The sequence below is a fragment of the Rhynchophorus ferrugineus genome, unplaced genomic scaffold (genome assembly GCF_030347505.1).
Source record: "Rhynchophorus ferrugineus isolate W39M unplaced genomic scaffold, kcgeb_rfMv2 rfM2, whole genome shotgun sequence".
NCBI classification, from domain to species: Eukaryota; Metazoa; Arthropoda; class Insecta; order Coleoptera; family Curculionidae; genus Rhynchophorus; species Rhynchophorus ferrugineus.
Window position 1 is genome coordinate 71,579,065 of NW_027472581.1, and position 26,820 is coordinate 71,605,884.

Genomic DNA, 26,820 nt, shown 5'->3' on the forward strand with positions numbered 1-26,820 from the left:
AGGAATACTTCATTTAATTTTTTCAATTCACATTGGTAGCAGTTTCATTTAATTTTATCAGATTGTAATACACAACACTTGCTTATTAATGCAAAGTAAGACTTGGATGGTTCTACTGTACAAATCAATGACTTTTTAAAGCATTTGAGCATGTAGTAGCAATTTCGCAGATATCTATAAACGCCTGGAAATAGATGATTCATTGATCTTTAAGCCCTCTGAAAGTTTGTAATTCATTATTTTCGAACTTTTTTAGTCATGGAGGTTGATTTTCGCCATTGACATAAAAATATTTACTTTAAGATCGTCGAAACCAAAATTTTAACCAATAAAATCTAAATTTTCTGAAACTGTTTCATAGGTTTCAGCAACATATTTCTTTGAATAAGACAGAAAAGTTATGAATTTCGAAAAGTAAATTTTGAGCGCTTCATAATTGGTCTCTAATTATACTATTTAACTCAATAAAAGAGCGTAGCTATGAATTGTTCTCATGAAAATATGGCGCTAACATTTGATTATAAGAGAAATAATAGTATATAGTTTGAGAGACCAAAATGCGAAAAATCCTGCTGCTCTCATAATGGGACATTAAAACACTTAATTATTAAGCTACAAAGCGAATTAATTTATATATTGAATATATGACTATATTTATGTATTTTTATTATGTTTAAACTAATTTCAATGTGTAGGTTGTTATGTTAATTCGAATTAGTTTGATTTTTTAATTTGAACAAGATTATGCGTGTTTCACTAATAATCAATTCTTATCTAGACCGACTGGAACAACAACATTCGATTTCCTTTGAATTATAGTGGACCACAGGGTATATAATCGTTAATAGCCCGGCATTAACTGTGTTTAACGATCATTTTAGCATTACTTATACATTTGAATAATTGAAAGAACTACATATTTCTGGTAAGAGAGTGAAGCATTTTCTGGGATATCTAAAGGTGGCACAGATTAAAAAGCTGACGAAACTGGCAGAATAAATCGGATCTTGCAGACCTATCTCCCTGCTCTCTCTGTAATTCATAAAGTGCTATTAATACGTGTTAGACCACTTATAAAAATAATCTTTTATAAGAATAACAAAGAAATTAAATTAACACAACTCTAGTATATATTTCAATATTAAATTTGATATTTGTACTGTGCCGCATCAATTGGACTTTTGATTTACAATGTTTCTCGGTATATAATGTAATTTATAGTTACTATCACTAACGAATTAAAGAATTTTGTAGACATTTGACAAAAGGGTCGACCAGTAACAATACAAATAGAATTTTATTGGATGATTTTGTTAACTGTTCCGATATCTTAGGCAGTATTCGGTCTCTTTTTAGCAATCGTAAAATTAAAAGAATTTTATAATAGATTATTTTTGGATAAGAAATATTAGGAATATTAAATGCTTGTTATTAGTATATATATTTTTTATAATTATTATTTACTGTTAATGTTACCGTATAAAAAGACGTTAAAAATAGAAAAGTAAGTTATTTAATAATGATGCATTAATACCTATACAGATTGTTCAAAGAGACAGGAAGCCGTAATATCAGTTGTGCATCACCCATTGGCAATAAAATAATGTTATATAAAGAATACTTTATGAGTAGGATAGATTGTACCAATAAATTTATATAAACCTAAAATAAAATGATTAAATACATTAAATGGTTAGAAATATAAAAATGTGAATGTCACAATGAGCAACAGTTGTAGACTGGACCACTACCAGTACATATAGTACTCTAACATTTCTTTCTTTTTCTACATTGACTTAGTGACGGCCAGTCTATTAGTGTCGTCTACAGAAAATTGTTAATGTTTGTTTATAATGTTTAAAAATGATTTTTTTAGTTGGTTGTACAGACAGAACTACCAATATTATTACGCGAAAAGTGATGGAAAAAATGGATAATAGTCTTGAAGATATCAACAAATCAAACAATCTGGTACCAAGCCGTGGAGGTAGACTTGGTTTTGGAATACCTTGGATGAATACAAAGTACCCAGCTCACCAAATTTTCAATGCCGACAGATCTCGTCTGGATTAAGATTATTGAGGTAACTTTCATAAGATATTTATTAGATTAGATTAAATCTGATTAGGTTTGTTCATTTAGCAAAGGAACGCAATTTTTTACAAGTGCAAATGCAAACATTCCTGTTTTGTTCATTACCATTTTCTAAATCAATATATCTAATTATTTATCTTAATAAATATATTGCGCGTCTTTTTTCTTACGAGTTTGAGTTAGAACTACCTTACCTGCAATAAAACTTATTAATTACATAGATCAGACAGGTATTTGTACGTTCCCTTGACTAAGTATTTAAATGTTCCGTTTAACGAAGACTATGTGAGTAGATTCTTTGATCTGTATAAAGACTGTTTGTGTAGATTGTTTAGTTGTCGTTACCTGGCCTCTGGTTTATTTGCGATTTGGAAAAATTGACCATTGGCAGAAGAGAAGGTGAGTGGCATACACAGTATTAAGTGGAACAGGCGTGGCACACATACCTCCTTAAATAGGTTGAAGTGTTCTAAACCTATTTTACTTAATTTTGCTAAACTAACAATGTAAGATAATTCCTGAGTCAAGGCCAAGAAGTCTAGGTATAAAGACTTAAATTAATGATAGCCTTGGTACACTTAAACTGAATTTAGTACAAATTAAGTATTCGATTAATTCGGAAAATGTCTGTCTGAAACTGTCAGTTGTGAGCAAACATTGATGTGTGCAAACAATTGACATTGGTAGTAGTTTCATTTAGTTTTATCAGATTGTAATACACAACACTTGCTTATTAATGCACAGCAAGACTTTATGACCATGAGTATTCTGCTTCAGTGTCGATGTGGATGGTTCTACTGTACAAATCAATGACTTTTTAAAGCATTTGAACTTGTAAGAGCAGATTCGCAGATATATGAAAACGCCTGGAAATAGATGATTCATTGATCTCTAAGCCCTGAAAAGTATGTATGTATGGATGTTGATTTTCGCCATTGACATAAAAATATTTACTTTAAAATCGTCGAAACCAAAATTTTAACCAATAAAATTTAAATTTTCTGAAACTGTTTGATAGGTTTCAGCAACATATATCTTTAAATAAGACAGAAAAGTTATGAATTTCGAAAAATAAATTTTGAGCCCTTCATAATTGGTGTCTAAGTATAATGTTTAACTCAATAGAACAGCGATGAATTGTTTTTATGAAAATATGGCGCTAACATTTGAATTGTAATAGACCACGGGGTATATGTTTAGCCTGGTCATTAACTGTGTCTAACGATCAGTTTTGCATTAGTTATAAATCTGAATAATAGAAAGAACTACTTATTTCTGGTATGAGAGTGAAGCATTTTCTGTGATGTCTAAAGGTGGCATAGATTTAAAAACTGACAAACTGGCAGAATAAATCGGATCTTACAGACCTATATCCCTGCTATCTGCGTCATTCAAAAAGTGCTATTAATACGTGTTAGACCACTTATAAAAATAATCTTTTATAAGAATAACAAAGAAATTAAATTAACAAAATTCTAGTATGTATTTCAATATTACTTTTGATACTCGTAATAAAATTTAACATATAAATTATTTCGGTTGTCTTTTCTACGTTCCTTAATTATTAAACGTGTCATAGCAAAAATATTTAAAAGCAAACATATAGTCTATCTATTAAAACTGCCAATGTACATATTAAAAAGTATTGTGTCGCATTAATTGGACTTTTGATTTACAATGTTTCTCGGTACATAATGTAATTTATAGTTATTATCATTAACGAATTAAAGAATTTTGTAGATACTTGACAAAAGGGTCGACCAGTAACAATACAAATAGAATTTTATTGGATAATTTTGTTAACTGTTCCGATATCTTAGGCAGCATTCGGTCTCTTTTTAGCAGTTGTAAAATCAAAAGGATTTTACAATAGGTTTTTGGATAAGAAATATTAGGAATATTAAATGCTTGTTATTAGGTAATATATTTATTATGATTATTATTTACTATTAATATTATCCTATAAAAAGACGGTAAAAGAGAAAAGTAAGTTATTTAATAATGATGCATTAATAGCTATATAGATGATTTAGAGATGCAGGAAGCCGTAATATCAGTAGACTTTATTTGTAGGATATATTATACCAATAAATATATATAAGCCTAAAATAAAATCATTAAATAAATAAAATGTTCAGAAATATAAAAATGTGAATGTCACAATGAGCAACAGTTGTAGACTGGACCACTACCAGTACATGTAGTACTCTGACATTTCTTTATTTCCTTTTCTACAATTGACTTAGTAACCGCCAGTCTCTTATTGTCGTCTACAGAAAATTGTTATTGTTTGTTTATAATGTTTAAAAATGCTTTTTTAGTTGGTTATACAGACAGAACTACCGATATTATCCGCTGTTTTGTTCATTACTACGTTCTAAATCAGTATATCCAATTATATATTTTAATAAATATATTGCGCGTCTTCTTTCTTACGAGCTTGAGTTAAAACTACCTTATTTGCAATAAAATTTATTTATTACATAGATCAGACAGGTATTTGTACGTTATCTCGAAGTGTGTGTATACTGTTTAGATATATATAAAAAAAGTTTAGTGAAGTTCGTTTGTGTATAAAGTATAGATTTATATGAAAACAATTTAGTGAACTTTGTGTGTGTATACTGTTTAGATTTATGTGAAAACAGTTTGGTGAAGATAGTGTGTGTATACTCCTTAGATTTATATAAAAATTTTTAGTGAAGTTCGTTTGTGTATAATGTACATATTTATATGAAAACTATTTGGTGAACTTTGTGTGTGTATACTGTTTAGATTTATGTGAAAACAGTTTAGTGAAATTCGTTTGTGTATAATGTATAGATCTATATGAAGACTATTTAGTGAGCTTTGGTTGTGTATACTGTTTAGATTAATACAAAAACAGTTTAGTGAAGATTATCTGTGTATACTATTTAGATTTATGTGAAAACAATTTAGTGAAGGTCGTGTGTGTATACTGTTTAGATTTATATAAAAAAAACTTTTATTGAAGTTTGTGAAGTTCGTTTTTGTATGCTGTATAGATTTATATGAAGAGTGAAGTGAAGTGTTTAGTGAAGATTGTTTGTGCATACTGTATAGAGTGCAAGAAGATGGTGTGTGAATACTATTTAGATATATATTAAAACAAATTAGTGAAAACTGTGTATGTATACAGTATAGATTTATGTGAAAATAGGTTAGTGGAGATTAGTGTGTGTATACTCTTTAGATTTATATAAAATCAGTTTAGTTAAGCTGGTTTGTGTATACTGTAGGGAACGGTTTTATGCAGAGTGTGTAATGAAAATTGTCGAGAGGATGTTGTTTATTTTAAAATATTTAGTGAAGTGTTGTCTCTAGAATGTGTAATTTGCATGAAAACGCATTAGTGAAGGCCGCGTATGAGAACTGAATGGTTTTCATACACAGTGTGCATTGAAAAATTTTGAGTGAATGTTGTTTATTGTAGAATATTTAATGAAGTGTGCATGTATAATGTGTAATTTGGATGAAAAGGGGTTATTGAAGGCAGCGTTTGTAGCCCGAATTGTTTTCATGCACACTGTGTAGTGAAAAATTTGAGTGAATGTTGTTTGCTGAGGAATGTTTAGGAAAGTGTGTTTATGTACTGTTTGAAATGTATGAAAACGGTTTAGTGAAGGCTGTGTGGGACGACTGAATGGTTTCATGCACACTATGTAATAAAAATTGTTGAGTGAATGTTGATTAGTGTCGAATGTTTAGGGAAGTGTGTCTATGTACAGTTTGATTTGTATGAAAAGAGTTTAGTGAAGGCTGTGTGAAAAGACCTAATGATTTTCATGCACACTGTGTAATGAAAAATGTTCAGTGAATGTTGTTCAGTGTGGAATATTTATGTAAGTGTGTCTATGTATTGTTTGATTTGTATGAAATCTTTTTACTTAATGTTGTGTGGGAAGACCGAATGTCTTTCATGCACACTATGTAATAAAAATTGTTGAGCGAATGTTGTTTAGTGTGGAATGTTTAGGGAAGTGTGTCTATGTACTGTTTGATTTGTATGAAAAGAGTTTAGTGAAGGCTGTGTGGGAAGACCCAATGGTTTTCATGCACAATGTGTAATGAAAAATGTTGAGTGAATGCTGTTAAGAGTAGAATGTTTAGGGAAGTGTATCTATGTACTGATTGATTTGTATGAAAAGAGTTTAGTGAAGGCTGTGTGAGAAGACCTAATGGTTTTCATGCACACTGTGTAATGAAAAATGTTGAGTGAATGTTGTTCAGTGTGGAATGTATAGGTAAGTGTGTCTATGTACTGTTTGATTTGTATGAAATCGGTTTACTGAGAGCTGTGTTGGAAGACCCAATGGTTTTCATGCACAATGTGTAATGAAAAATGTTGAGTGAATGCTGTTAAGAGTGGAATGTTTAGGGAAGTGTGTCTATGTACTGTTTGATTTGTATGAAAAGAGTTTAGTGAAGGCTGTGTGAGAAGACCTAATGGTTTTCATGCACACTGTGTAATGAAAAATGTTGAGTGAATGTTGTTCAGTGTGGAATGTTTAGGTAAGTGTGTCTATGTACTGTTTGATTTATATGAAATCGGTTTACTGAAAGCTGTGTGGGAAGACCCAATGGTTTTCATGCACAATGTGTAATGAACAATGTTGAGTGAATGCTGTTAAGAGTAGAATGTTTAGGGAAGTGTATCTATGTACTGATTGATTTGTATGAAAAGGGATTAGTGAAGGCTGTGTGAGAAGACCTAATAGTTTTCATGCACACTGTGTAATGAAAAATGTTGAGTGAATGTTGTTCAGTGTGGAATGTTTAGATAAGTGTGTCTATGTACAGTTTGATTTGTATGAAATCGGTTTACTGAAAGCTGTGTGGGAAGACCCAATGGTTTTCATGCACAATGTGTAATGAAAAATGTTGAGTGAATGCTGTTAAGAGCGGAATGTTTAGGGAAGTGTTTCTATGTACTGTTTGATTTGTATGAAAAGAGTTTACTGAAGGCTGTGTGAGAAGACCTAATGGTTTTCATGCACACTGTGTAATGAAAAATGTTGAGTGAATGTTGTTCAGTGTGGAATGTTTAGGTAAGTGTGTCTATGTACTGTTTGATTTGTATGAAATCGGTTTACTGAATGATGTGTGGGAAGAACGAATGGCTTCCATGCACACTGTGTAATGAAAAATATTGTGTGAATGTTGTTTAATGTGAAATGTTTAGGGAAGTGTGTCTATGTATTGGTTGATTTGTATGAAAAAGTTTAGCGAAGGCCGTGTGGCAAGACCCAATGGTTTTCATGCGCACTGTGTAATGAAATATGTTGAGTGAATGTTGTTCAGTGTGGAATGTTTAGGTAAGTGTGTCTATGTACTGATTGATTTGTATGAAATCGGTTTACTGAATGCTGTGTGGGAAGACCGAATGGCTTTCATGCACACTGTGTAATTAAAATTGTTGAGTGAATGTTGATTATTGTATAATATTTAATGAGGTGTGCAGGTGTAATGTGTAATTTGCATGAAAAGGGGTTATTGAAGGCAGCATTTGTAGCCTGAATTGTTTTCATGCACACTGTGTAGCGAAATAGTTGAGTGAATGTTGTTTGCTTATGTCAAAATAGTTTACTGAAGATTGTGTGAATACTGTTTAGATATATATAAAAGAAGTTTAGTGAAGTTCGTTTGTGTATAATGTATAGATTTATATGAAAACTATTCAGTGAACTTTGTGTGTATACCGTTTAGATTTATGTAAAAACAATTTAGTGCAGATAGTGTGTGTGTATACTGTTTAGATTTATATGAAAAAAATTTAGTGAAGTTCGTTTGTGTTTAATGATTATATTAATAAGGAAACTATTTAGTGAACTTTGTGTGTGTATACTGTTTAGATTTATGTGCAAACAGTTTAGTGAATGTAGTGCGTGTATACAGTTTAAATTTATATACAAAATTTAGTGAAGTTCTTTTGTGTTTAATGTTTATATTTATATGAAAACTATTTAGTTAACTTTGTGTGTGTATACTGTTTAGACTTATGTGAAAACAGTTTGGTGGAGATAGTGTGTGTATACTGTTTAGATATATATAAAAAAAATTTAGTTCGTTTTAGTATAATATATAGATTTATATGAAAACTATTTAATGAACTTTGTGTGTGTATACTGTTTAGATTTATGTGAAAATAGTTTAGAGAATTTAGTGTGTGTATACTGTTTAGATGAATATAAAAAAAGTTTAGTGAATATCGTTTGTGTATACTGTTTAAATTTATGCGAAAACAGTTTAGTGAAGGTCGTGTGCCTATACTGTTTAGATTTATATAAAAAAGGTTAGTGAAGTTCGTTTTTGTATACTGTATAGATTTATAAGAAAAGTGAAGTGAAGTGTTTAGTGAAGATTGCTTGTGCATACTGTATAGAGTGCAAGAAGATGGTGTGTGAATACTGTTTAGATATATATTAAAACTATTTAGTGAAGCTTGTTTGTGTATACTGTAGAGAATGGTTTTATGCACAGTCTGTAATGAAAATTGTTGAAAGGAGGTTGTTTATTGTAAAGTATTTAGTGAAGTGTTGTCTCTACAATGTGCAATTTGCATGAAAATGCATTAGTGAAGGCCGCGTATGAGAACTGACTGTTTTCATACTGAGTGTGCAATGAAAATTTTTGAGTGAATGTTGTTTATTGTAGAATATTTATTGAAGTTTGTCGGTATAATATATAATTTTCATGAAAAGGGTTTAGTGAAGGCTGCGTGAGAAGACTGAATATTTTCATGCACACTGTGTAATGAAAATTGTAAAGTGAATGCTCTTTAGCGAGGATTGTTTAGTGGATTGTGTCTGTATATCGCTTGATTTCCATGAAAACGGTTTCGTGAAGGCTGCGTTTGAAGCGTGAATTGTTTTCATGAACACTGTGTAGCGACAAATTTGAGTGAATGTTAATTGCTTATGTGAAAACAGTTTAGTGAAGATACTGTTTAAATTTATATAAAAAAATTTAGTGAAGTTCGTTTGTGTTTAATGTTTATACTTATATAAAAACTATTTAGTGAACTTTGTGTGCGTATACTGGTTAGACTTATGTGAAAACAGTTTAGTGAAGATAGTGTGTGTATACTCTTTAGAATTATATAAAAACTGCTTAGGGAAGCTTGTTTGTGTATATTATATAGAATGGTTTTATGCAGAGTGTGTAATGAAAATTGTTGATAGGATTTTGTTTATTGTAAAATAATTAGAGAAGTGTTGTCTCTAAAATGTGTAATTTGCATAAAAACGCATTAGTGAAGGCCGCGTATGAGAAATGAATGGTTTTCATATACAGTGTGCAATGAAATGTTTCGAGTGAATGTTGTTTATTGTAGAATAATTAGTGAAGTGTGCATGTATAATGTGTAATATGGGAGAAAAGGGGTTACTGAAGGTAGCGTTTGTAACCTGAATTGTTTTCATGCCCACAGTGTAGCAAAAAATTTGTGTGAATGTTGTTTGCTGAGGAATGTTTAAGAAAGTGTTTTTCTGTACTGTTTGAAATGTATGAAAACGGTTTGGTGAAGGCTGTGTGGGACGATTGAATGGTGTCATTCACACTATGTAATAAAAATTGTTGTGTGAATGTTGTTTAGTGTGGAATGTTTAAGGAAGTGTGTCTATGTACTGGTTGATTTGTATGAATAGAGTTTAGTGAAGGCTGTGTTGGAAGACCCAATGGTTTGCATGCACACTGTGTAATGAAAAATGTTAAGTGAATGTTGTTCAGTGTGGAATGTTTAGTTAAGTGTGTCTATGTACTGTTTGATTTGTATGAAATCGTTTTACTGAATGCTGCGTGGGAAGAACGAATATCTTTCATGCACACTGTGTAATAAAAATTGTTGGGTGAATGTTGTTTAATGTGGAATATTTAGGGAAGTTTGTCCATGTACTGTTTGATTTGTATGAAATCGGTTTAATTAATATTGTGTGGGAAGACCGAATGGCTATCATGTACACTGCGTAATGAAAAATGTTGTGTGAATGTTGTCTAGTGGGGAATGTTTAGGGAAGTGTGTCTATGTACTGGTTGATTTGTATGAAAATAGTTTAGTGAAGTCTGTGTGAGAAGACCCAATGCTTTTCATGCACACTGTGTAGTGATATATATTGAGTGAATGTTGCTCAGGGTGGAATCTTTAGGTAAGTTTGTCTATGTAATGTTTGATTTGTATGAAATCGGTTTTCTTAATGCTGTGTGGGAAGACCGAATGGCTTTCATGTGCACTGAGAAATGAAAAATATTGAGTGAATGTTGTTTAGTGTGGAATGTTTAGGGAAGTGTGTTTATGTACTGTTTGATATGTATGAAAACGGTATAGTGAAGGTTATGTGGGAAAAATGAATGGCTTTCATTCACACTGTGTAATTAAAATTCTTGAGTGAATGTTGATTATTGTATAATATTTAGTGAAGTGTGCGGGTATAATTTGTAATTTGAATGAAAAGGGGTTATTGAAGGCAGCGTTTGTAGCCTGAACTGTTTTCATGCACACTGTGTAGCAAAAAAGTTGAGTGAATGTTGTTTGCTTATGTGAAAATAGTTTAGTGAAGAGAGAGTGTGTATACTGTTTAGATTTATATAAAAAAAGTTTAGTGAAGTTCGTTTGTGTATAATGTATAGATTTATATGAAAATTATTAAGTGAACTTTGTGTGTGTATACCGTTTAGATCTATGAGTAAACAGTTTAGTCAAGATGGTGTGTGTATACTGTTTAGATATATGTGAAAAAATTTAGTGAAGTTTGTTTGGGTATAATGTATAGATTTATATGAAAACCATTTAGTGAACATTGTGTGTGTACACTATTTAGATTTATGTGAAAATAGTTTAGTGTAGATAGTGTGTTTATACTGTTTATATTTATATTAAAAATTTAGTGAAGTTTGTTTTTGTATACTGTTTAAATTTATGTGAAAACAGTTTAGTGAAGATCGTGTGCGTATACTCTTTAGATTTATATAAAAAAAGTTTAGTGAAGTTCGTTTTTGTATACTGTATAGATTTATATGAAAAGTGAAGTGAAGTGTTTAGTGAAGATTGTTTATGCATACTGTATAGAGTGCAAGTGGATGGTGTGTGAATACTGTTTAGATATATATTAAAACTATATAGTGAAAACTGTGTATTTATACAATATAGATTTATGTGAAAACAGGTTAGTGAGGATAGTGTGTGTATACTCTTTAGATTTATATAAAAACAGTTTAGTGAAGCTTGTTAGTGTATACTCTATAGAATGGTTTTATGCACAGTTTGTAATAAAAATTGTTGAGATGATGTTGTTTATTGTAAAATATTTAGTGAAGTGTTGTCTCCACAATGTGTAATTTGCATGAAAACGCATTAGTGAAGGCCGCGTATGAGAACTGAATTGTTGTCATACTCAGTGTGCAATGAAAATTTTTGAGTGAATGTTGTTTAATGTAGAATATTTATTGAAGTGTGTCGGTATAATATGTAATTTGCATGAAAAGGGTTTAGTGAAGGCTGAATGAGAAGACTGAATGGCTTCATGCACACTGTGTAATGAAAATTGTAAAGTGAATGTTGTTTAGCCAGGATTGTTTAGCGAAATGTGTCTGTATATCGCTTGATTTACACGAAAACGGTTTCGTGAAGGCTGCGTTTGAAGCCTGAATTGTTTTCATGAACACTGTGTAGTGAAAAATTTAAGTGAATGTTGTTTACTGAGGAATGTTTAGGGAAGTACGTTTATGTACTGTTTGATATGTATGAAAACGGTTTAGTGAAGGCTTTGTGGGAAGACCCAATGGTTTTCATGCACACTGTGCAATGAAAAATGTTGAGTGAATATTGTTCAGTATAGAATATTTAGGTAAGTGTGTCTATGTACTGGTTGATTTGTATGATGAGACTTTAGTGAAGGCTGTGTGGGAAGGCCCAATGGTTTTCATGCACACTTTGTATTAGAAATTGTCGACTGAAAGTTGTTTAGTGTGGAATATTTAGGGAAGTGTGTCTATGTACTGTTTGATTTGTATGAAATCGGTTTAATGAATGTTATGTGGGAAGACCGAATGGCTTTTAAGCACGCTGTCTAATGAAAACTTTTGTGTGAATGTTGTTTAGTGTGGAATATTTGGGAAAGTGTGTCTATGTACTGGTTGATTTGTATGAAAAGAGTTTAACCGATGAAAAGAGTAAAGACCGTGTGGGAAGACCCAATGGTTTTCATGCACACTGTGAAATGAAAAATTTTGAGTGAATGTTGATTAGTGTGGAATGTTTAATGAAGTGTGTTTATGTACTGTTTGATATGTATGAAAACGGTATAGTGAAGGTTACGTGAGAAAACTTAATGGATTTAATGCACACTATGTAATTAATATTGTTGAGTGAATGTTGATTATTGAAGAATAATTAGTGAAGTGTGCAGGTATAATGTGGAATTTGCATGAAAAGGGGTTATTGAAGGCAGCGTTTATAGCCTGAATTGTTTTCATGCACACTGTGTAGCGAAAAATTTGACTGAATGTTGTTTGCTTATGTGAAAACAGTTTAGTGAATATACTGTTTAGATTTATATAAAAAAAGTTTAGTGAACTTTGTGTGTGTATACTATTTAGATACAAATAAAAAAAGTTTAGTGAAGTTAGTTTGGGTATAATGTATAGATTTATATGAAAACTGTTTAGTGAACTTTGTGTGTGTATACTGTTTAGATTTATATGAAACCGTTTAATGAATATAGTGTGTGTATTCTGTTTAGATTTATATAAAAAAAGTTTAGTGAACTTCGTTTGTGTATAATGTATAGATTTATACGAAAACTATTTAGTGAACTTTGTGTGTGTATAGTGTTTAGATTTATGTGAAAACAGTATAGAGTAGATTGTGTGTGTATACTATTTAGATGTATATAAAAAAAGTTTAGTGAAGTTCGTTTGTGTATAATGTATATATTTATATGAAAACTATTCAGTGAACATTGTGTGTCTATACCGTTTAGATTTATGTGAAAATAGTTTAGTGAAGATAGTGTGTGTATACTGTTTAGATTTATATAAAAAATATTTAGTGAAGTTCGTTTGTGTATAATGTATAGATTTATGTGAAAACTATTTAGTGAACTTTGTGTGCTTATAATGTTTAGATTAATATAAAAACAGTTTAGTGAAAACTGTATATTTATACAGTATATATTTATGTGAAAACAGGTTAGTGAAGATAGTGTGTGTATACTCGTTAGATTTATATAAAAACAGTTTAGTGAAGCTTGTTTGTGGATACTGTATGGAATGGTTTTATGCACAGTGAGTAATGAAAATTGTTGAGAGGATGTTGTTTATTGTAAACTATTTAGTAAAGTGTGTCGGTATAATATGTAATTTGCATGAAAAGGGTTTAGTGAAGGCTGCATGAGAAGACTGAATGGTTTCATGCACACTGAGTAATGAAAATTTTAAAGTGAATGTTGTTTAGCGAGGATTAATTAGTGAAGTTTGTCCGTATATCGCCTGATTTACACGAAAACTGTTTCGTGAAAGCTGCGTTTGAGGTCTGAATTGTTTTCATGGACACTGTGTAGTGAAAAATGTTGATTGAATGTTGTTTAGTGTGGAATTTTTCGGGAACTGTGTCTAAATACTGTTTGATTTGTTAGTTTCATTTTTGTTCATTGTTAGTTTGATTTCTTATTTTTTGTGTAGTGTATCATGTTTAGGAAAGTGTGTCTATGTACTGTTTGGTATGTATGAAAACGGTTTAGTGAAGGGTATGTGGGAAAACCGAATGGCTTTCATTCACACTGTGTAATTAAAATTGTTGAGTAGATATTGTTTATTGTGGAATGCTTAGGGAAGTGTGTCTATGTACTGTTTGATTTATAATAAATCGGTTTAATGAATGTTGTGTGGGAAAACCCAATGGTTTTCATCCTACTGTGTAATGAAAAATATTGAGTGAATGTTGTTCAGTATGGAATGTTTAGGTAAGTGTGTCTATGTACTGTTTGATTTGAATGAAATCGGTTTACTGAATGCTGTGTGGGAAGACTCAATGGTTTTTATGCAGAATGTGTAATGAAAAATGCTGAGTGAATGTTGTTCAGTGTGGAATGTTTAGGTAAGTGTGTCTATGTACTGTTTGATTTGAATGAAATCGGTTTACCGAATGCTGTGTGGGAAGACCGAACGGCTTTCATGCACACTGTGAAATGAAAAATGTTGAGTGAATGTTGTTTGGTGTGGAATTTTTAGGTAACTGTGTCTATATACTGTTTGATTTTTTAGTTTAATTTTTGTTCATTGTTAGTTTGATTTTTATTGTGTAGTGTATAATGTTTAGGAAAGTGTGTCTATGTACTGTTTGATTTGTATACAAACGGTTTAGAGAAGGCTGTGTGGGAACACCCAGTGGATTTCATGCACACTGCGTAATGAAAAATGTTGAGTGAATGTTGTTTAATGTGGAATGTTTGGGGAAGTGTGTTTATGTACTCTTTGATTTGTATACAAACGGTTTAGAGAAGGCTGTGTGGAACACCCAGTGGATTTCATGCACATTGCGTAATGAAAAATGTTGAGTGAATGTTGTTTAATGTGGAATGTTTGGGGAAGTGTGTTTATGTACTCTTTGATTTGTATGAAAACGGTTTAGTGAAGGCTTTGTGGGAAGACTGAATGGTTTTCAAGTAGACTGTGTAGTAATAATTGTTGAGTAAAGGACGTTTAGTAAAGAATGCATGTGATCTATTGAACTAATCAGAGAAAATGATGCTTAGTGTAGACTATTTAGTAATGTGTGGGTTTGTATACTTTTTAGCCTGTATGAAAATTGTTTAGTGAAGGACGCTTAAGGAAGGCTATTTCGTGAATTCGGTGTCTGTAGACTATTTGATTTCTATAACGAATGTTTAGTGAAGTGTGCGTGTATACTGTTTGAATTGTTTTAGCTTGGGTTATTGAAGAATTTATGTGTATAATTTTTGATGTTTATGAAAAGTGTTTAGCGGAGACTGTGTAGTGATGTCTGGGTCTGTATTCACTTTGGCTTTTATGAAAACTGTTTAGTGAAGGCTGTGTGTTTAGACTGAATTACTTTCTTATAAACTATCTAATGAAAATTGTTAAGTGGAGAATGTTTATGAACTGCATGTGATATACTTGATTTGTTCGAAGATTGTTTAGAGTAGATCATATATGTAGACTTTTGTGTGTCTATGAAGACTGTTTAGTGAAAACTGCTTAGTAAAGTGTTTTTATCCTGTTTTATTTATATGAAAACGTTTTAGTGAATATTGTTTAGTAAGTATGTTTGAGTAGTAGAGATAGCTATGTATTGAGGAATATTTAGTGAAAACAGCTTTGTGACGGCTCTATTGTGTTTTGTTTTTTCAAAGACTGATTAGGGAAGTCTAAGTATCGAAGGCTGTTGCTAGACTGTTTGATTTGTATGAAGACATTTTAGTGAAAATAATAGGTGTAGATTCTTTGATTTGTGTGAAGATTGTTTAGTGAAGGCTGTGTTTGTAGTGTGTTTGATTAGTATGACGACTGTGTGTCTACACCCTGTGAATTGTATGAATATTGTTTAGTGAAAATTGTGTGTGTGTAGTGTTTAATATGTAGTACAAAATTTGATTAAAATTTGTCGTGTATAACATATTTTAATTATTCATTGCAGACATATTGTTATTGGTATTGGCAAATACCATGGATAAATGAACCATAATATGTTTTTGCTCTGGCTTGAAATTCAATTATTAGACAAGCTGAAGGAAACAATAGTTATTGCACCATATCATAGTACACTGGTGGAAAAAATCCCAACAAGTGCATCAACAGAGGCTGTAAAGGAGGAATGTCTTTCAAAACATGAATTAAGTTTCGAAGAGTCTATGCAAATACTGAACCCTTTTAAATTGTTACTCGGTAAATATGAATGAAATATTTAATTGCGCTTCTCCAATATTATTTCTTTTTCCCGATTTCGAATAAAGATACACAGTAGATTAGATGGCTCAACAATATGGTCATAAAGTATTACGTCTTCGTCCCTATAACTGCATATTCAATCCAATTAAGTTGATAGGTGTATAGGCAAAGAATTATTACTGTTACGACGTAATTAAATTTATGTGAGTTTAAGAAAACTGTGTAGTTTTAGAATAAGGAATTCTTATTAGTATTATTACTATTTCGAACCTAATTGTTCAAGGAGGGCACTATGTTGCTACGCAAAGGTAATTATCAATAGTTGGGACAGTCAGTGTACAGTTATACTCTATTATTTATGTGCATATCTTTAGTTTTTTTTACTCTCATAACCCTGTCTTAGTAACTCTCAACATTGCATCATTATCAAATGCATCGAAAGCTGCATATAAATTCACTTTCACTTCACCGTCAGTTTAAAGTAACTGCTGAAGTCAATCACAAAACTGTTGATATCCAATCTTCTTTCCACATATACAAAGAGTTCTTGTTTATACATTCTTTTGGGCCAAAAAATATTCATTGTAATTGTTGCGACGTAATTACATTTATATAGGTTTAAGAAAATTGTGTAGTTTTAGAATTAGGAATTCTTATTAGTAATATTACTCTTTTGAACCTAATGGTTCAACGAGGGTAGTATGTTGCGGCGCAAATTTGATTATTAATAGTTGGGAGAGTCGTGTAAATTTAAATTTACGTTAATTGTAGAATTCTTTCGGTTCTACAGTTAACGAATCTAATTTATTAGACTTTTAACTGATGTTCCTAATATTTATGACAGAAAAGAAATTGAAAAATGGTGGAAACAACTTTTCGATAAATTGAAAATCAACAGTTTTCTGATTGACTTGAATAGTTACTATAAACTGTCAGTGAAGGTGAATCTGAATTCAGTTTTCGATGCATTTGATAATGATGCAACGTTGAGAGTTACTAAGACAGGATTATGAGTGTAAAAGCAAATGAAAATATGCACATAATTAATAGAGTATAACTTTAGAAAATGTATTGTAAGGTGTGAAAGATTAGTGTGTATAGATATAGTTGTAATTATTCATGATTGTACTTGATACTTAGGTTAGAAAGAATGAGGAAAGAATGAATACTAACTGTTTTGTTGATACGGCAAAATGCATTAGGGAGAACTCATTTATTCATTTTATCAAGAATGGTTTACAGAACATACAATCGCCGGAAAGAAAAACTAAACATAAAAAGCTAATTATACATTCCAATGAAAGTAAAATACATTACTTGGACATACAATTACGAATTAAGTGGATTAGGCCTCCAAAGGGATACCACTATGTAAAAAAAAACGCGCCTTGAACTCTACCTCAGTGGTGGTGTGGAAAAGAGTTCAATATGAATATAATGAAACAACTCTAACCTATAAATTATCATGGCTGTATAATCAACTGTATTTTAAATTATTCGAAAATATATACATTAAAGGTAATAAACAGTTGAAATAAATTATATTCTAAAATATTTCGTCTACTGAAGACTGTTAGTGAAGTAACTCTTTCGTGAAGATTGTGTGAGTAAACTGTTTGATTTGAATTCCGAAGAACTTTCAATGAAGTCTGTGTAGGTAAACTTTTTGATTTCTATGAAGACTGTCGTGAAGTGTGCGTGTTTACTGTTAGATTTTTATGATGACGATTTAGTGAAGATTGCGTGTGTGGACTTTTTGATGTCTATGAAGACTGGTTAGTGAAGTGAGTGTATGTATTCTGTTTGATTTGTATTTAAATGGTTTAGTGAAGTGTGTGTGTATACTGTTTGATTTATATGAAAACGTTTTAATGAAGGCTGTGTGTGTGACGTTTGGAAGTCTGTGAAGACTGTGTGTGAATACTCTTGTTTGGTTGCAGACTGATTAGTGAAAATGAATTAATGAAGACTGTGTGTGTAGGCTGTTTGACTTTTATGGATCCTCTTTAATGAAAACTGTGTAGACTATTTTTATGTGACTGTGCATGTAGACCACTTAAATTGTACAAAAACTTCTTAGTTAGGATTACGTGTGTATATGGTATACCGGATTATTTGTAAAGAACTGAAAATGAATTTCATGTCAATGAGGAATATTTAATGAGGACTTATCGACTGTTTAGTGTAGACTGTTTTAGTGATGACTGTTTAGTAATGTGTGAGTTTGTATACTTTTTGGCTTGTATGAAAACTGTTTAGTGAAAGTCGCTTAGGGAAGACTCTTTAGAGAATTCTGTGCCTGTAGTCTATTTTATTTCTATAAAGAATGTATAGTGAAGTGTGCGTATATACTGTTTGAATTGTTTGAGCTTGGTTTACTGAAGAATTTATTTTGTAGAATTTTTGATGCTTATGAAAAGTTTTTAGCGGAGACTATTTAGTGATGTCTGGGTCTGTATTCACTTTGGCTTGTTTGAACACTGTTTAGTGAAGGCTGTGTGTGTAGACTGAATGACTTTCTTAAAAACTATCTAATGAAAATTGTTAAGTGGAGGATGTTTAGGGAAGACTGCATGTAATCTAGTTGATTTGTCCATAGAAGACAATATGTGATATCTATGAAGACTGTTTAGTGAAAGCTGCTTAGTGAAGTGTTTATATACTGTTTAATTTTATGAAGACGTTTTAGTGAATATTGTTTAGTAAGTATGTTTAGCGAAGACTGATAATGTATACTGCTAGATTTGTGAGAGAACTGCTTAGAGATAGCTTTTTATCGAGGAATATTTAGTAAAAACTGTTTTGTGACGGCTTTGAGTAAAAAATTTGATTAAATTTTGTTGGTTATATCATTTTTTAATTAATCATTGCAGACATATTGTTATTGGTATTGGCAAATACCATGGATAAATCAACCATAATATGTTTTTGCTCTAGCTTGAATTTCAATTATTAGACAAGCTGAAGGAAACATCAGTTATTGTTATAGACAATGCACCATATCATTGTACACTGGTGGAAAAAATTCAAACAATTGCATCAACAGAGGCTGTAAAGAAGGAATGGTTTTTAAAACATTAATTAAGTTTTGAAGAGTATATGCAAATATTGAACCCTTTCAAATTGTTACTCGGTAAATATGAATGAAATATTTAATTGCGCTTCTCGAAGTTTATCTCTTTTTCTAGAGTTCGAAAAAAGATACACAGTAGATTAGATGGCTCAACAATATGGTCATAAAATATTATGTCTTGGCCCCTATAATTGCATATTAAATCCAATTAAGTTCATGTGTGTGTAGGCAAAGAATTATTACTGTTGCGACGTAATTAAATTTATATGAGTTTAAGAAAACCGTGTAGTTTTAGAATTAGTAATTCTTATTAGTATTATTACTATTTCGAAAAAAATGGTTCAGGGGGGGCAGTATGTTGCGACGCAAATTTAATTATCAATAGTTTGGACAGTCAGTGTACAGTTATACTCTATTAATTATGTGCATACCTTTAGTTGTTTTTACTCTCATAACTCTGTCTTAGTAACTCTACACATACATTGTATCATTATCAAAAGCATCGAAAGCTGCACTAAATTCACTTTCACCGTCAGTTTATAGATAATCACAAAACTGTTGATTTCCACTCTTCTTTCCACATATACAAGCTACAGTTCTTGTTTGTACATCCTTTTGGGCCAAAATATTCATTGTAATTATTGCGACGTAATTACATTTATATAAGTTATATACGCTAATTGTAGAATTCTTTCGGTTATACATTTAACGGATCTAATTTATTAGACTTTTAACTGTGACTTGAATAGTTACTATACTGATAGCGAAAGTGAATCTAAATTCAGCTTTCGGTGTATTTGATAATGATGCAACGTTGAGCGTTACTAAGACAGTAAGAGTGCTTCTTTGTGAAAGCTGTGTGAGTATACGATTTGATTTGTATAACGACTGATTAATAAAGACTGTTTAGTAAAGACTGTTTAGTGGCTTAGGGACTTAGGGTGTTTAGTTTTAGGGGCTTCAACAAAGGCAGTAATGAAGGAATGATTTTCAAAACAGGAATTCAGTTTCAAAGGAACTATACTCAAAACTGAAATATTTCAAATTCTTACGTGTATAAAAATGGTTTAGTGAAGACTGTGTTTGTGTAGATTGTTTGATTGCTATAAATGCTACTTAGTGTGTAGACCGTTTGATTTGTACGAAGAATGTTTAGTTAAAACTATCTATGTAGACTTTTTGATTTGTATGAAAACTGTTTATTGAAGTCTGTATGTATATATTAGTTGATTTGTATGTAAATAGTTTAGTGAAGACTGTGTGTATAGATTGTTTGATTTTTGTAATAACTGTTTAGTTTTAGAATGCTTAACTTTTATGAAAATTCTTTAATGAAGATTGAATATGTAGACTCCTTCATGTGTGTGTGGGTTGTGTTTTGTTAGACCGTGTTTGCAGGCTGTTTGTTATGTATGAAGACTGTTTAATAGTATTTGTTAACTGTGTAATGTGTAGACAGTTTGAGATTTATGAAGACTTTTTAATGAAGACTGTGTGTAAACTCTTTGATTTATATAAAACTCTCTTCTTCTTCCAACATGATTAATTAGTTCTATTGTGAAAAATTTGTTGATTTTCTTATGATATCAATAATAACCATGAGCGAAAATTTTATGTAAAGCAATGCAATCCAACTAATCATAAGATACCTGGTGGCAGATAAAGATATAATTGATAATAAAGATAACTTTATCAAAACTGAAAGCTGTTCATACCGAGAAATACCATATTTACCTCGCTGGTCATTTCTTCATAAAGAAGACGCTATATTGAGTTACTAATGAATTGAATGCTAAAAGAAATATATGATACTTTTAATTTTACACTCTCCTTTTAGAGTAAAAGTGTATTCGGCAGTATCGTTCGTGAAGTCGCCATTTGTTTTCACAAAATTAACAGCCAACATTATATATAATCAAAGCACATATTTTTGGAAGTATTATGTTAATTAATAAATCAGTACTAATATAGTTTCATGAAAGAAAATAAAATATTAATTGATTTAATCCATAATTATAATTATATTTTAATCCGCACTTTTTCATAAAGCAGAATTTTTCAGGAGAAATTGTTGAAATAACACCTTTCTTACTGTTCCCGCTATAACGAAACCCTTTTATATTTAGATTGTGTTTTGACAATAATTAATATCTGGGAGAGTATTTCCATTAAAATGTTGATCAATCAAGATGATTAACAGCTACTCCGCGTCAAATAAAAGCATTCACCACCAAGCGTTATTAGTTGTCAGTTATTCTTTTACGTAACGGGTTTACGCGCACACTTATATTAAAATAATCCCTTCCGCATTGGCTTGATGTTAATTATTTATTAAGCCCTTCGTTTGGCTCGAGTTGAGTATAGATTAACGTTAATTAAAGAAAATAATGGGATATATAATGAGAGTATGGAGCATAAAGAAAATATAATTTATAATCGATTACGTAATGCTGTTATATATAGTCGAATACATTCAATGTTATATTTAATACGTTATATACATGATACTATTGTATGATATTTATAATAAAAGACGGCATGGTTTTGAAAGAAATATTTTCTTTTTCAAATTTAGATCTAGGTCATGATTTAACGATTAAGAAATATATGATCATATATAGTTACATATACAAACTAATGTGCAAGTTTAGTCGGAAGGTGTATTCAGCTCTGAAAGGAAAACACAACATATGTGGAAAATTCTCTTAGTGTAGATTAACAAAATTCTAGAATAACCAGAATCTTCTATGCTGTTTAGAAGGCATTTATATTTTCGCAAGCAGATTTTCAGATTAATAATATAAACATCAACCAATCCATTGCCCACGAACTGGTAATTTTGGATAATGTTCTGGAACAGTTGTTGGGACTATTATAGGCAATTGTAAAATATATTAAGAACTTTCTGTGAATGTTATTGGTATTATTTTCTAATCCATTTCAAGTTTCATTAGCCAATGCATTTGATGAAAAATCCGTAAATAAATATTGCATGTAAAACATATATTAATGCATTCATTAAGGGTTCAGTTTTTAGTCCTTATGTGGGACACAAGGCAAAATAGAAAGCAGTGAATTAAGAAAATCAGAGAAAAGAAATTAAAGGTGACCTATAGTCAATTCAAAATAGCACTGACACGAGTGTCAATATATGTCTGTCTAAAGTTGTAAATTCGTTTTACAGTCAGAAAATATCATACTTGTCATTTTATTATAAATAAAAATAGATAGAATGCTATTACAGAAGATAGAATGCCATTACGAAAACGTAACGGAATGAGCCTGCAAAAGTTTTCCGTTTGCAAAACGTCCGAAAGTTCATCAAAATATTATAATTACGGTTTATAAACCGGCAAACGTTTTTTTAATGCTTTGTTTTAAAGAAACTGAAATCCCCGCGGTTTTTATTCAAAATATTTTTTGCGCCTTGCAGCTGCACTGTATATTAGTACGGATACAGTCACTAAAATATAAAAAAAAACAATATAACCCAAAAAATCTCCAAAAAGAAACCGTGTTTATGCGAAATAGTCCTCACCTGTTCAAGATTAATCTTGGTGGTTCAGAGATCAAATATACGAAATGTATAAAACAGTAAGTAGTTTTTTCAATCGAAACATAATTAAATACAATTATTTCAGAGAAAATTTTTAGTCTGGAAAAATCTCAAAGCTATAGAAATATTTGAATACTATTGAATGAGACATGAATATTTCAGAATGGTACATTGGGGTGCTCATGGCAAGATGATAATAAATATAGTGTAAAGGCAACAAAGGTTCATGGAAAAACGGTGAAATAACTATCGATTAGGTTTTGTTAGTCATAAAATTTATTCATTGCAGACATATAATTCTTCATACTGGAACCAAGAATGGTTTTATTCCTGATGCAGAATTAGTGTTTCTCTAAGTCCACGGGTAATTACCATGAAGAAATGAACCATAACTTGTCTTTGCGGTAGTTTGAAAATCAGTTTTCAAAGAACTTGGAGGACCCATCAGTTATTGTTATGTACAATGCACCATATATATTTCGTAAACATATATTTCGTATTTCGTCTACCATATATATTCAGTACACTGGTGGAGAAAATCCCAACAAGTACATCAACAAAGGCTGCAATTAAGGAATGGCTTAAAGTGCATAAAATAAATTTCGAGGAAATCATGTTAAAGAATGAACTATTTCAAATTATTACTCAGTAAATATAAATGAAATATTTAATTGCATTTTATGTAATTTACATTTTTAGAAAGTAGGTTGAGAAAAGATGCATAGTAGATCAGATTACTGAATATTGCGCCCACAGAGTTTTACGTCTTCCTCCCTATCAGTGCATTTTTAATCCAATTGAGTTGATATGGGATATTGTAAAGAATATTGAAAATAAAATTGACATATTGAAAAATGTTACTTTTACTAATTATTTAATATTATTTTAGTTATTTACTTTATTGATCTATGTTGTGAGAATACAATAGTTCATGTAATTATTATAAATACACTATTTTAATATATTTTCTATAATGTAAAAAATAAAGTGAATAATTGTGTTCGTTATTTTTTTAATTGATATACAAATATGTATTATTTTATTCATATATTCTATGTTTATGATTAAAAAGATAAAAAAGAATTAAAATAATATAAACTTATATTTGATGGTCTGAACTAGTTCTATTCCTGAAAATAATCTGTCTCGTTATTCGTTTGTTATAATGTTCAGTGATGTATTAATTTAAACTAATTAATACTCTGTTAGTTATTAAAACATAATGGAAATTAAAATTAATTAAATGGCATTTAAAAGCCAAAATTTTATAGCGTGTGTTAATTCATGAGATAGTTTGCATACATTTTAATATAAAGACATTTGTTGCTGTAATTAATTTTATATACTATATATATTTCTGATATTATATTAAAAATATTGTCAAAATAAGGTTCATCATTAACGTTGTGTTATTTAACAGTTTTTGACATTGATAGTCCGCATTTTCAATATTTCAATATAGATAGATAAATAGGTCCGCAATAGATATCGCTGACGAAAATACATACAAGACATGCCTGTAGTGAATCAAGTTGAACTAAACTAAAATAAACATGTTATTTCTAATGTAAAATGTGATCAGCTGGCCAAAGGAAGGCATTTGCAAGAAATTTTGCACACGTACTTTAAACTAAAAAAATGCCAATAGATTATATTTAAAGGGAGTGGAGAACATCAGAAGTTAATAATAATTTTAAATTTTCTTTTTAAATATAATTCAACTGTCACAAATAAATAGTTTTAATGACAGAATATGGTAACTAAATTAAGTCTCCATAGTATAATTAATTTGTAACAACTGTTTTACATTTTAATTCAGAATACAAGTAAATCTTCATCGTTTCTATCACTAAACTATAGAACGGGACATAGAATTTGTAATTGAAGTATTGTCTATCGCAACCCACTGTTTCTTAGACCCTTTTTGATTTATTTTAGATTTATTTTATACATTTTTATTGTACATTTTATTAATCAGACAAATCAGCATGAGGAATTTTGGTAAAATATAATAATAAATACCATCAATCATTTCTTTTGTCCCTATATAGTTTGTTTTGTAGCGACCTTGAGGTTATTTTGGAGTCAAATTTTACATAGTGAAATAACGGTCTACAAAATACCCAGAAATATAATCCCAGATGTTGAACACAGACGGGGTGCCAGCAGCGCCAACTAGAAGACGATAACGAATACCTGGCAACCCCGAGACGCTTATCTGGGATGTTATTGAAGGGTATTTCCAATGATTCAGTAACCGACCATCGTTTGGTTTAGACGTGCCACCATCGACTGCCCAAGCCTCGTCAACAAGTAACACCGCTGCCATCCGTTTTATCTATTTTATATTTTCTACATTTTTATATTACTTCAATAAATAACGGTCACATAATGTAAACACCACTATTTCATTTCGTTTTACCCCCATTCACCGAAACCCTAAAGTGGTGACCTCGACGTGATCTTTCGCAAAATTGGGTTTGGACTCGTGAATGGAGGGTACGTGCAACATGGTGCATTTTACGTGGCCGTTATATTTTTTGTTTAAACATTTTCAATATTTTTAATACGATTCTTCTTCGATTTTACTTTTGTTCGTTCAGAATCACGTTCATTCAAACATTTGTTCCTCATTAAATTTTATTTTAGTGCTGGAACAATGGCCCTTAAATTTCATTTCATTATTTCCAATTTATTTTTTTTAAATTTTTTGTCCAAATTTTATTTCTTTCGCAATCTTTTGAATCCTTAGAGTTTTTCACAACACCCTTTAATCATCAGCATTTCGACTAGACATTTCTTTCGGCGCTATATTTAAATCATAATGTCTTCCTTCGCTCGCCGTCTCTGTCATAATGGCAGACATTTTGATTTGAAAGGTTTTGGGCAGCTTCGGTCCGATACCGTCGCAATTTGTTTTTTTTTCTCAATTAGCGTAACGTATGTGGCTACGGATTAGTCACAGAGTAGCTTCAGAAGCTACGTGCCAATTGCAGTCACCGTAGACACGTCATGTCTTCGCCGAGGTACCAAAACTGTCAACGTCTCGTCATCGAAGAAAATAAGCTACCACGTCGTCGAACAAGCGCACCTCCCTCAGCGTCGATTACGGGAGCCCTGTCCGAAAAATAGCTTATTTTCAACGTCGTCGATAAACCATATTCAAGTGCCAAAGCGACGATGAAGCAACGGTATCTGTAGGACCGGAAGATATCAACAGCCGTACCAGATCGCAACCGTACCAACCACAACCGTTTTGATATATCATAGGTTTCAAAGCACATTTTGTTTGGCAAATCAGTATTTTGTATTTTTTTTGTTCATACATTTTTGTATTTTTATTTGTTAAAATAATTGTATGTAAAATTCTGGCAGGGGATTATTGTAGCGACCTTGAGGCATGTCGAATTTTACATAGTGGAATAACGGTCTACAAAATACCTAGAAATATAATGCCAGATGTTGAACATGGGCGGGTTGCCAACAGCGCCAACTAGAACCTGATAACGAATAGCTGGCAACCCCGAGACGTTTATCTGGGATGTTATTGAAAGGTAATTCCAATGATTCAGTAACCGATCATCGTTTGGTTTAGACGTGCCACCATTGACTGCCCAAGCTTCGTCAACAGGTGAAAAATGGTGAATGATGCGCATCTCCTTACCCCCGATAGTAATAGCACTTTATTAATAATAAACTTAAGTTAGAAAGAATAGATGGGTATCGACGACAATTAATGATGAACCTAACTATTTTTCTCGCCGCCTAAAATGAAACTGATTCATCTCAAACCTTCCACAAATAACAACTCAGCTCAAATTCTTCTGAAAACGTGTCTGTTCACGATCTGGTCGACATGTGGGAATATGGGAACATGGGAACTTAGCATGAAGTCATAGGTAACCTTTCACTTTTCCAGGCTGCTACGCCGTTATCCGTCGCTGCAGTATTTCGCCCCTATATAACGGCACCCAGTTGTGTGATAGCTCAAGTTCGCGAAACCGTCAGATTCACTAACTGTTCGCCGGGCCCTTGTGGCGAATAATGGCTGTCCGGTTAGCAGGTGCCATATCCTGCCTTTAGTGTAGTAAAAGAAGTGACCTACAGGTATGTGGTGTAAAGGGGTGACCCAGAGGCAGTTCCCCATCACCGGGTCCAACTTGTTAGTCCAGAC

The 26,820-nt window shown here is 31.3% G+C and overlaps 2 protein-coding genes across 3 annotated transcripts in view; one reads left to right on the top strand and one right to left on the bottom strand.

Annotated features, from left to right (window-relative positions):
• LOC143190354 (orexin receptor type 2) overlaps positions 1–26,820 on the bottom strand; it is a 419,319-nt gene that overhangs the window by 235,033 nt on the left and 157,466 nt on the right. The gene's annotated exons all lie outside the window — the stretch shown is intronic.
• The window catches only part of LOC143192013 (aly/REF export factor 2-like), a 33,058-nt gene that overhangs the window by 3,141 nt on the left and 3,097 nt on the right, over positions 1–26,820 (top strand). The gene's annotated exons all lie outside the window — the stretch shown is intronic.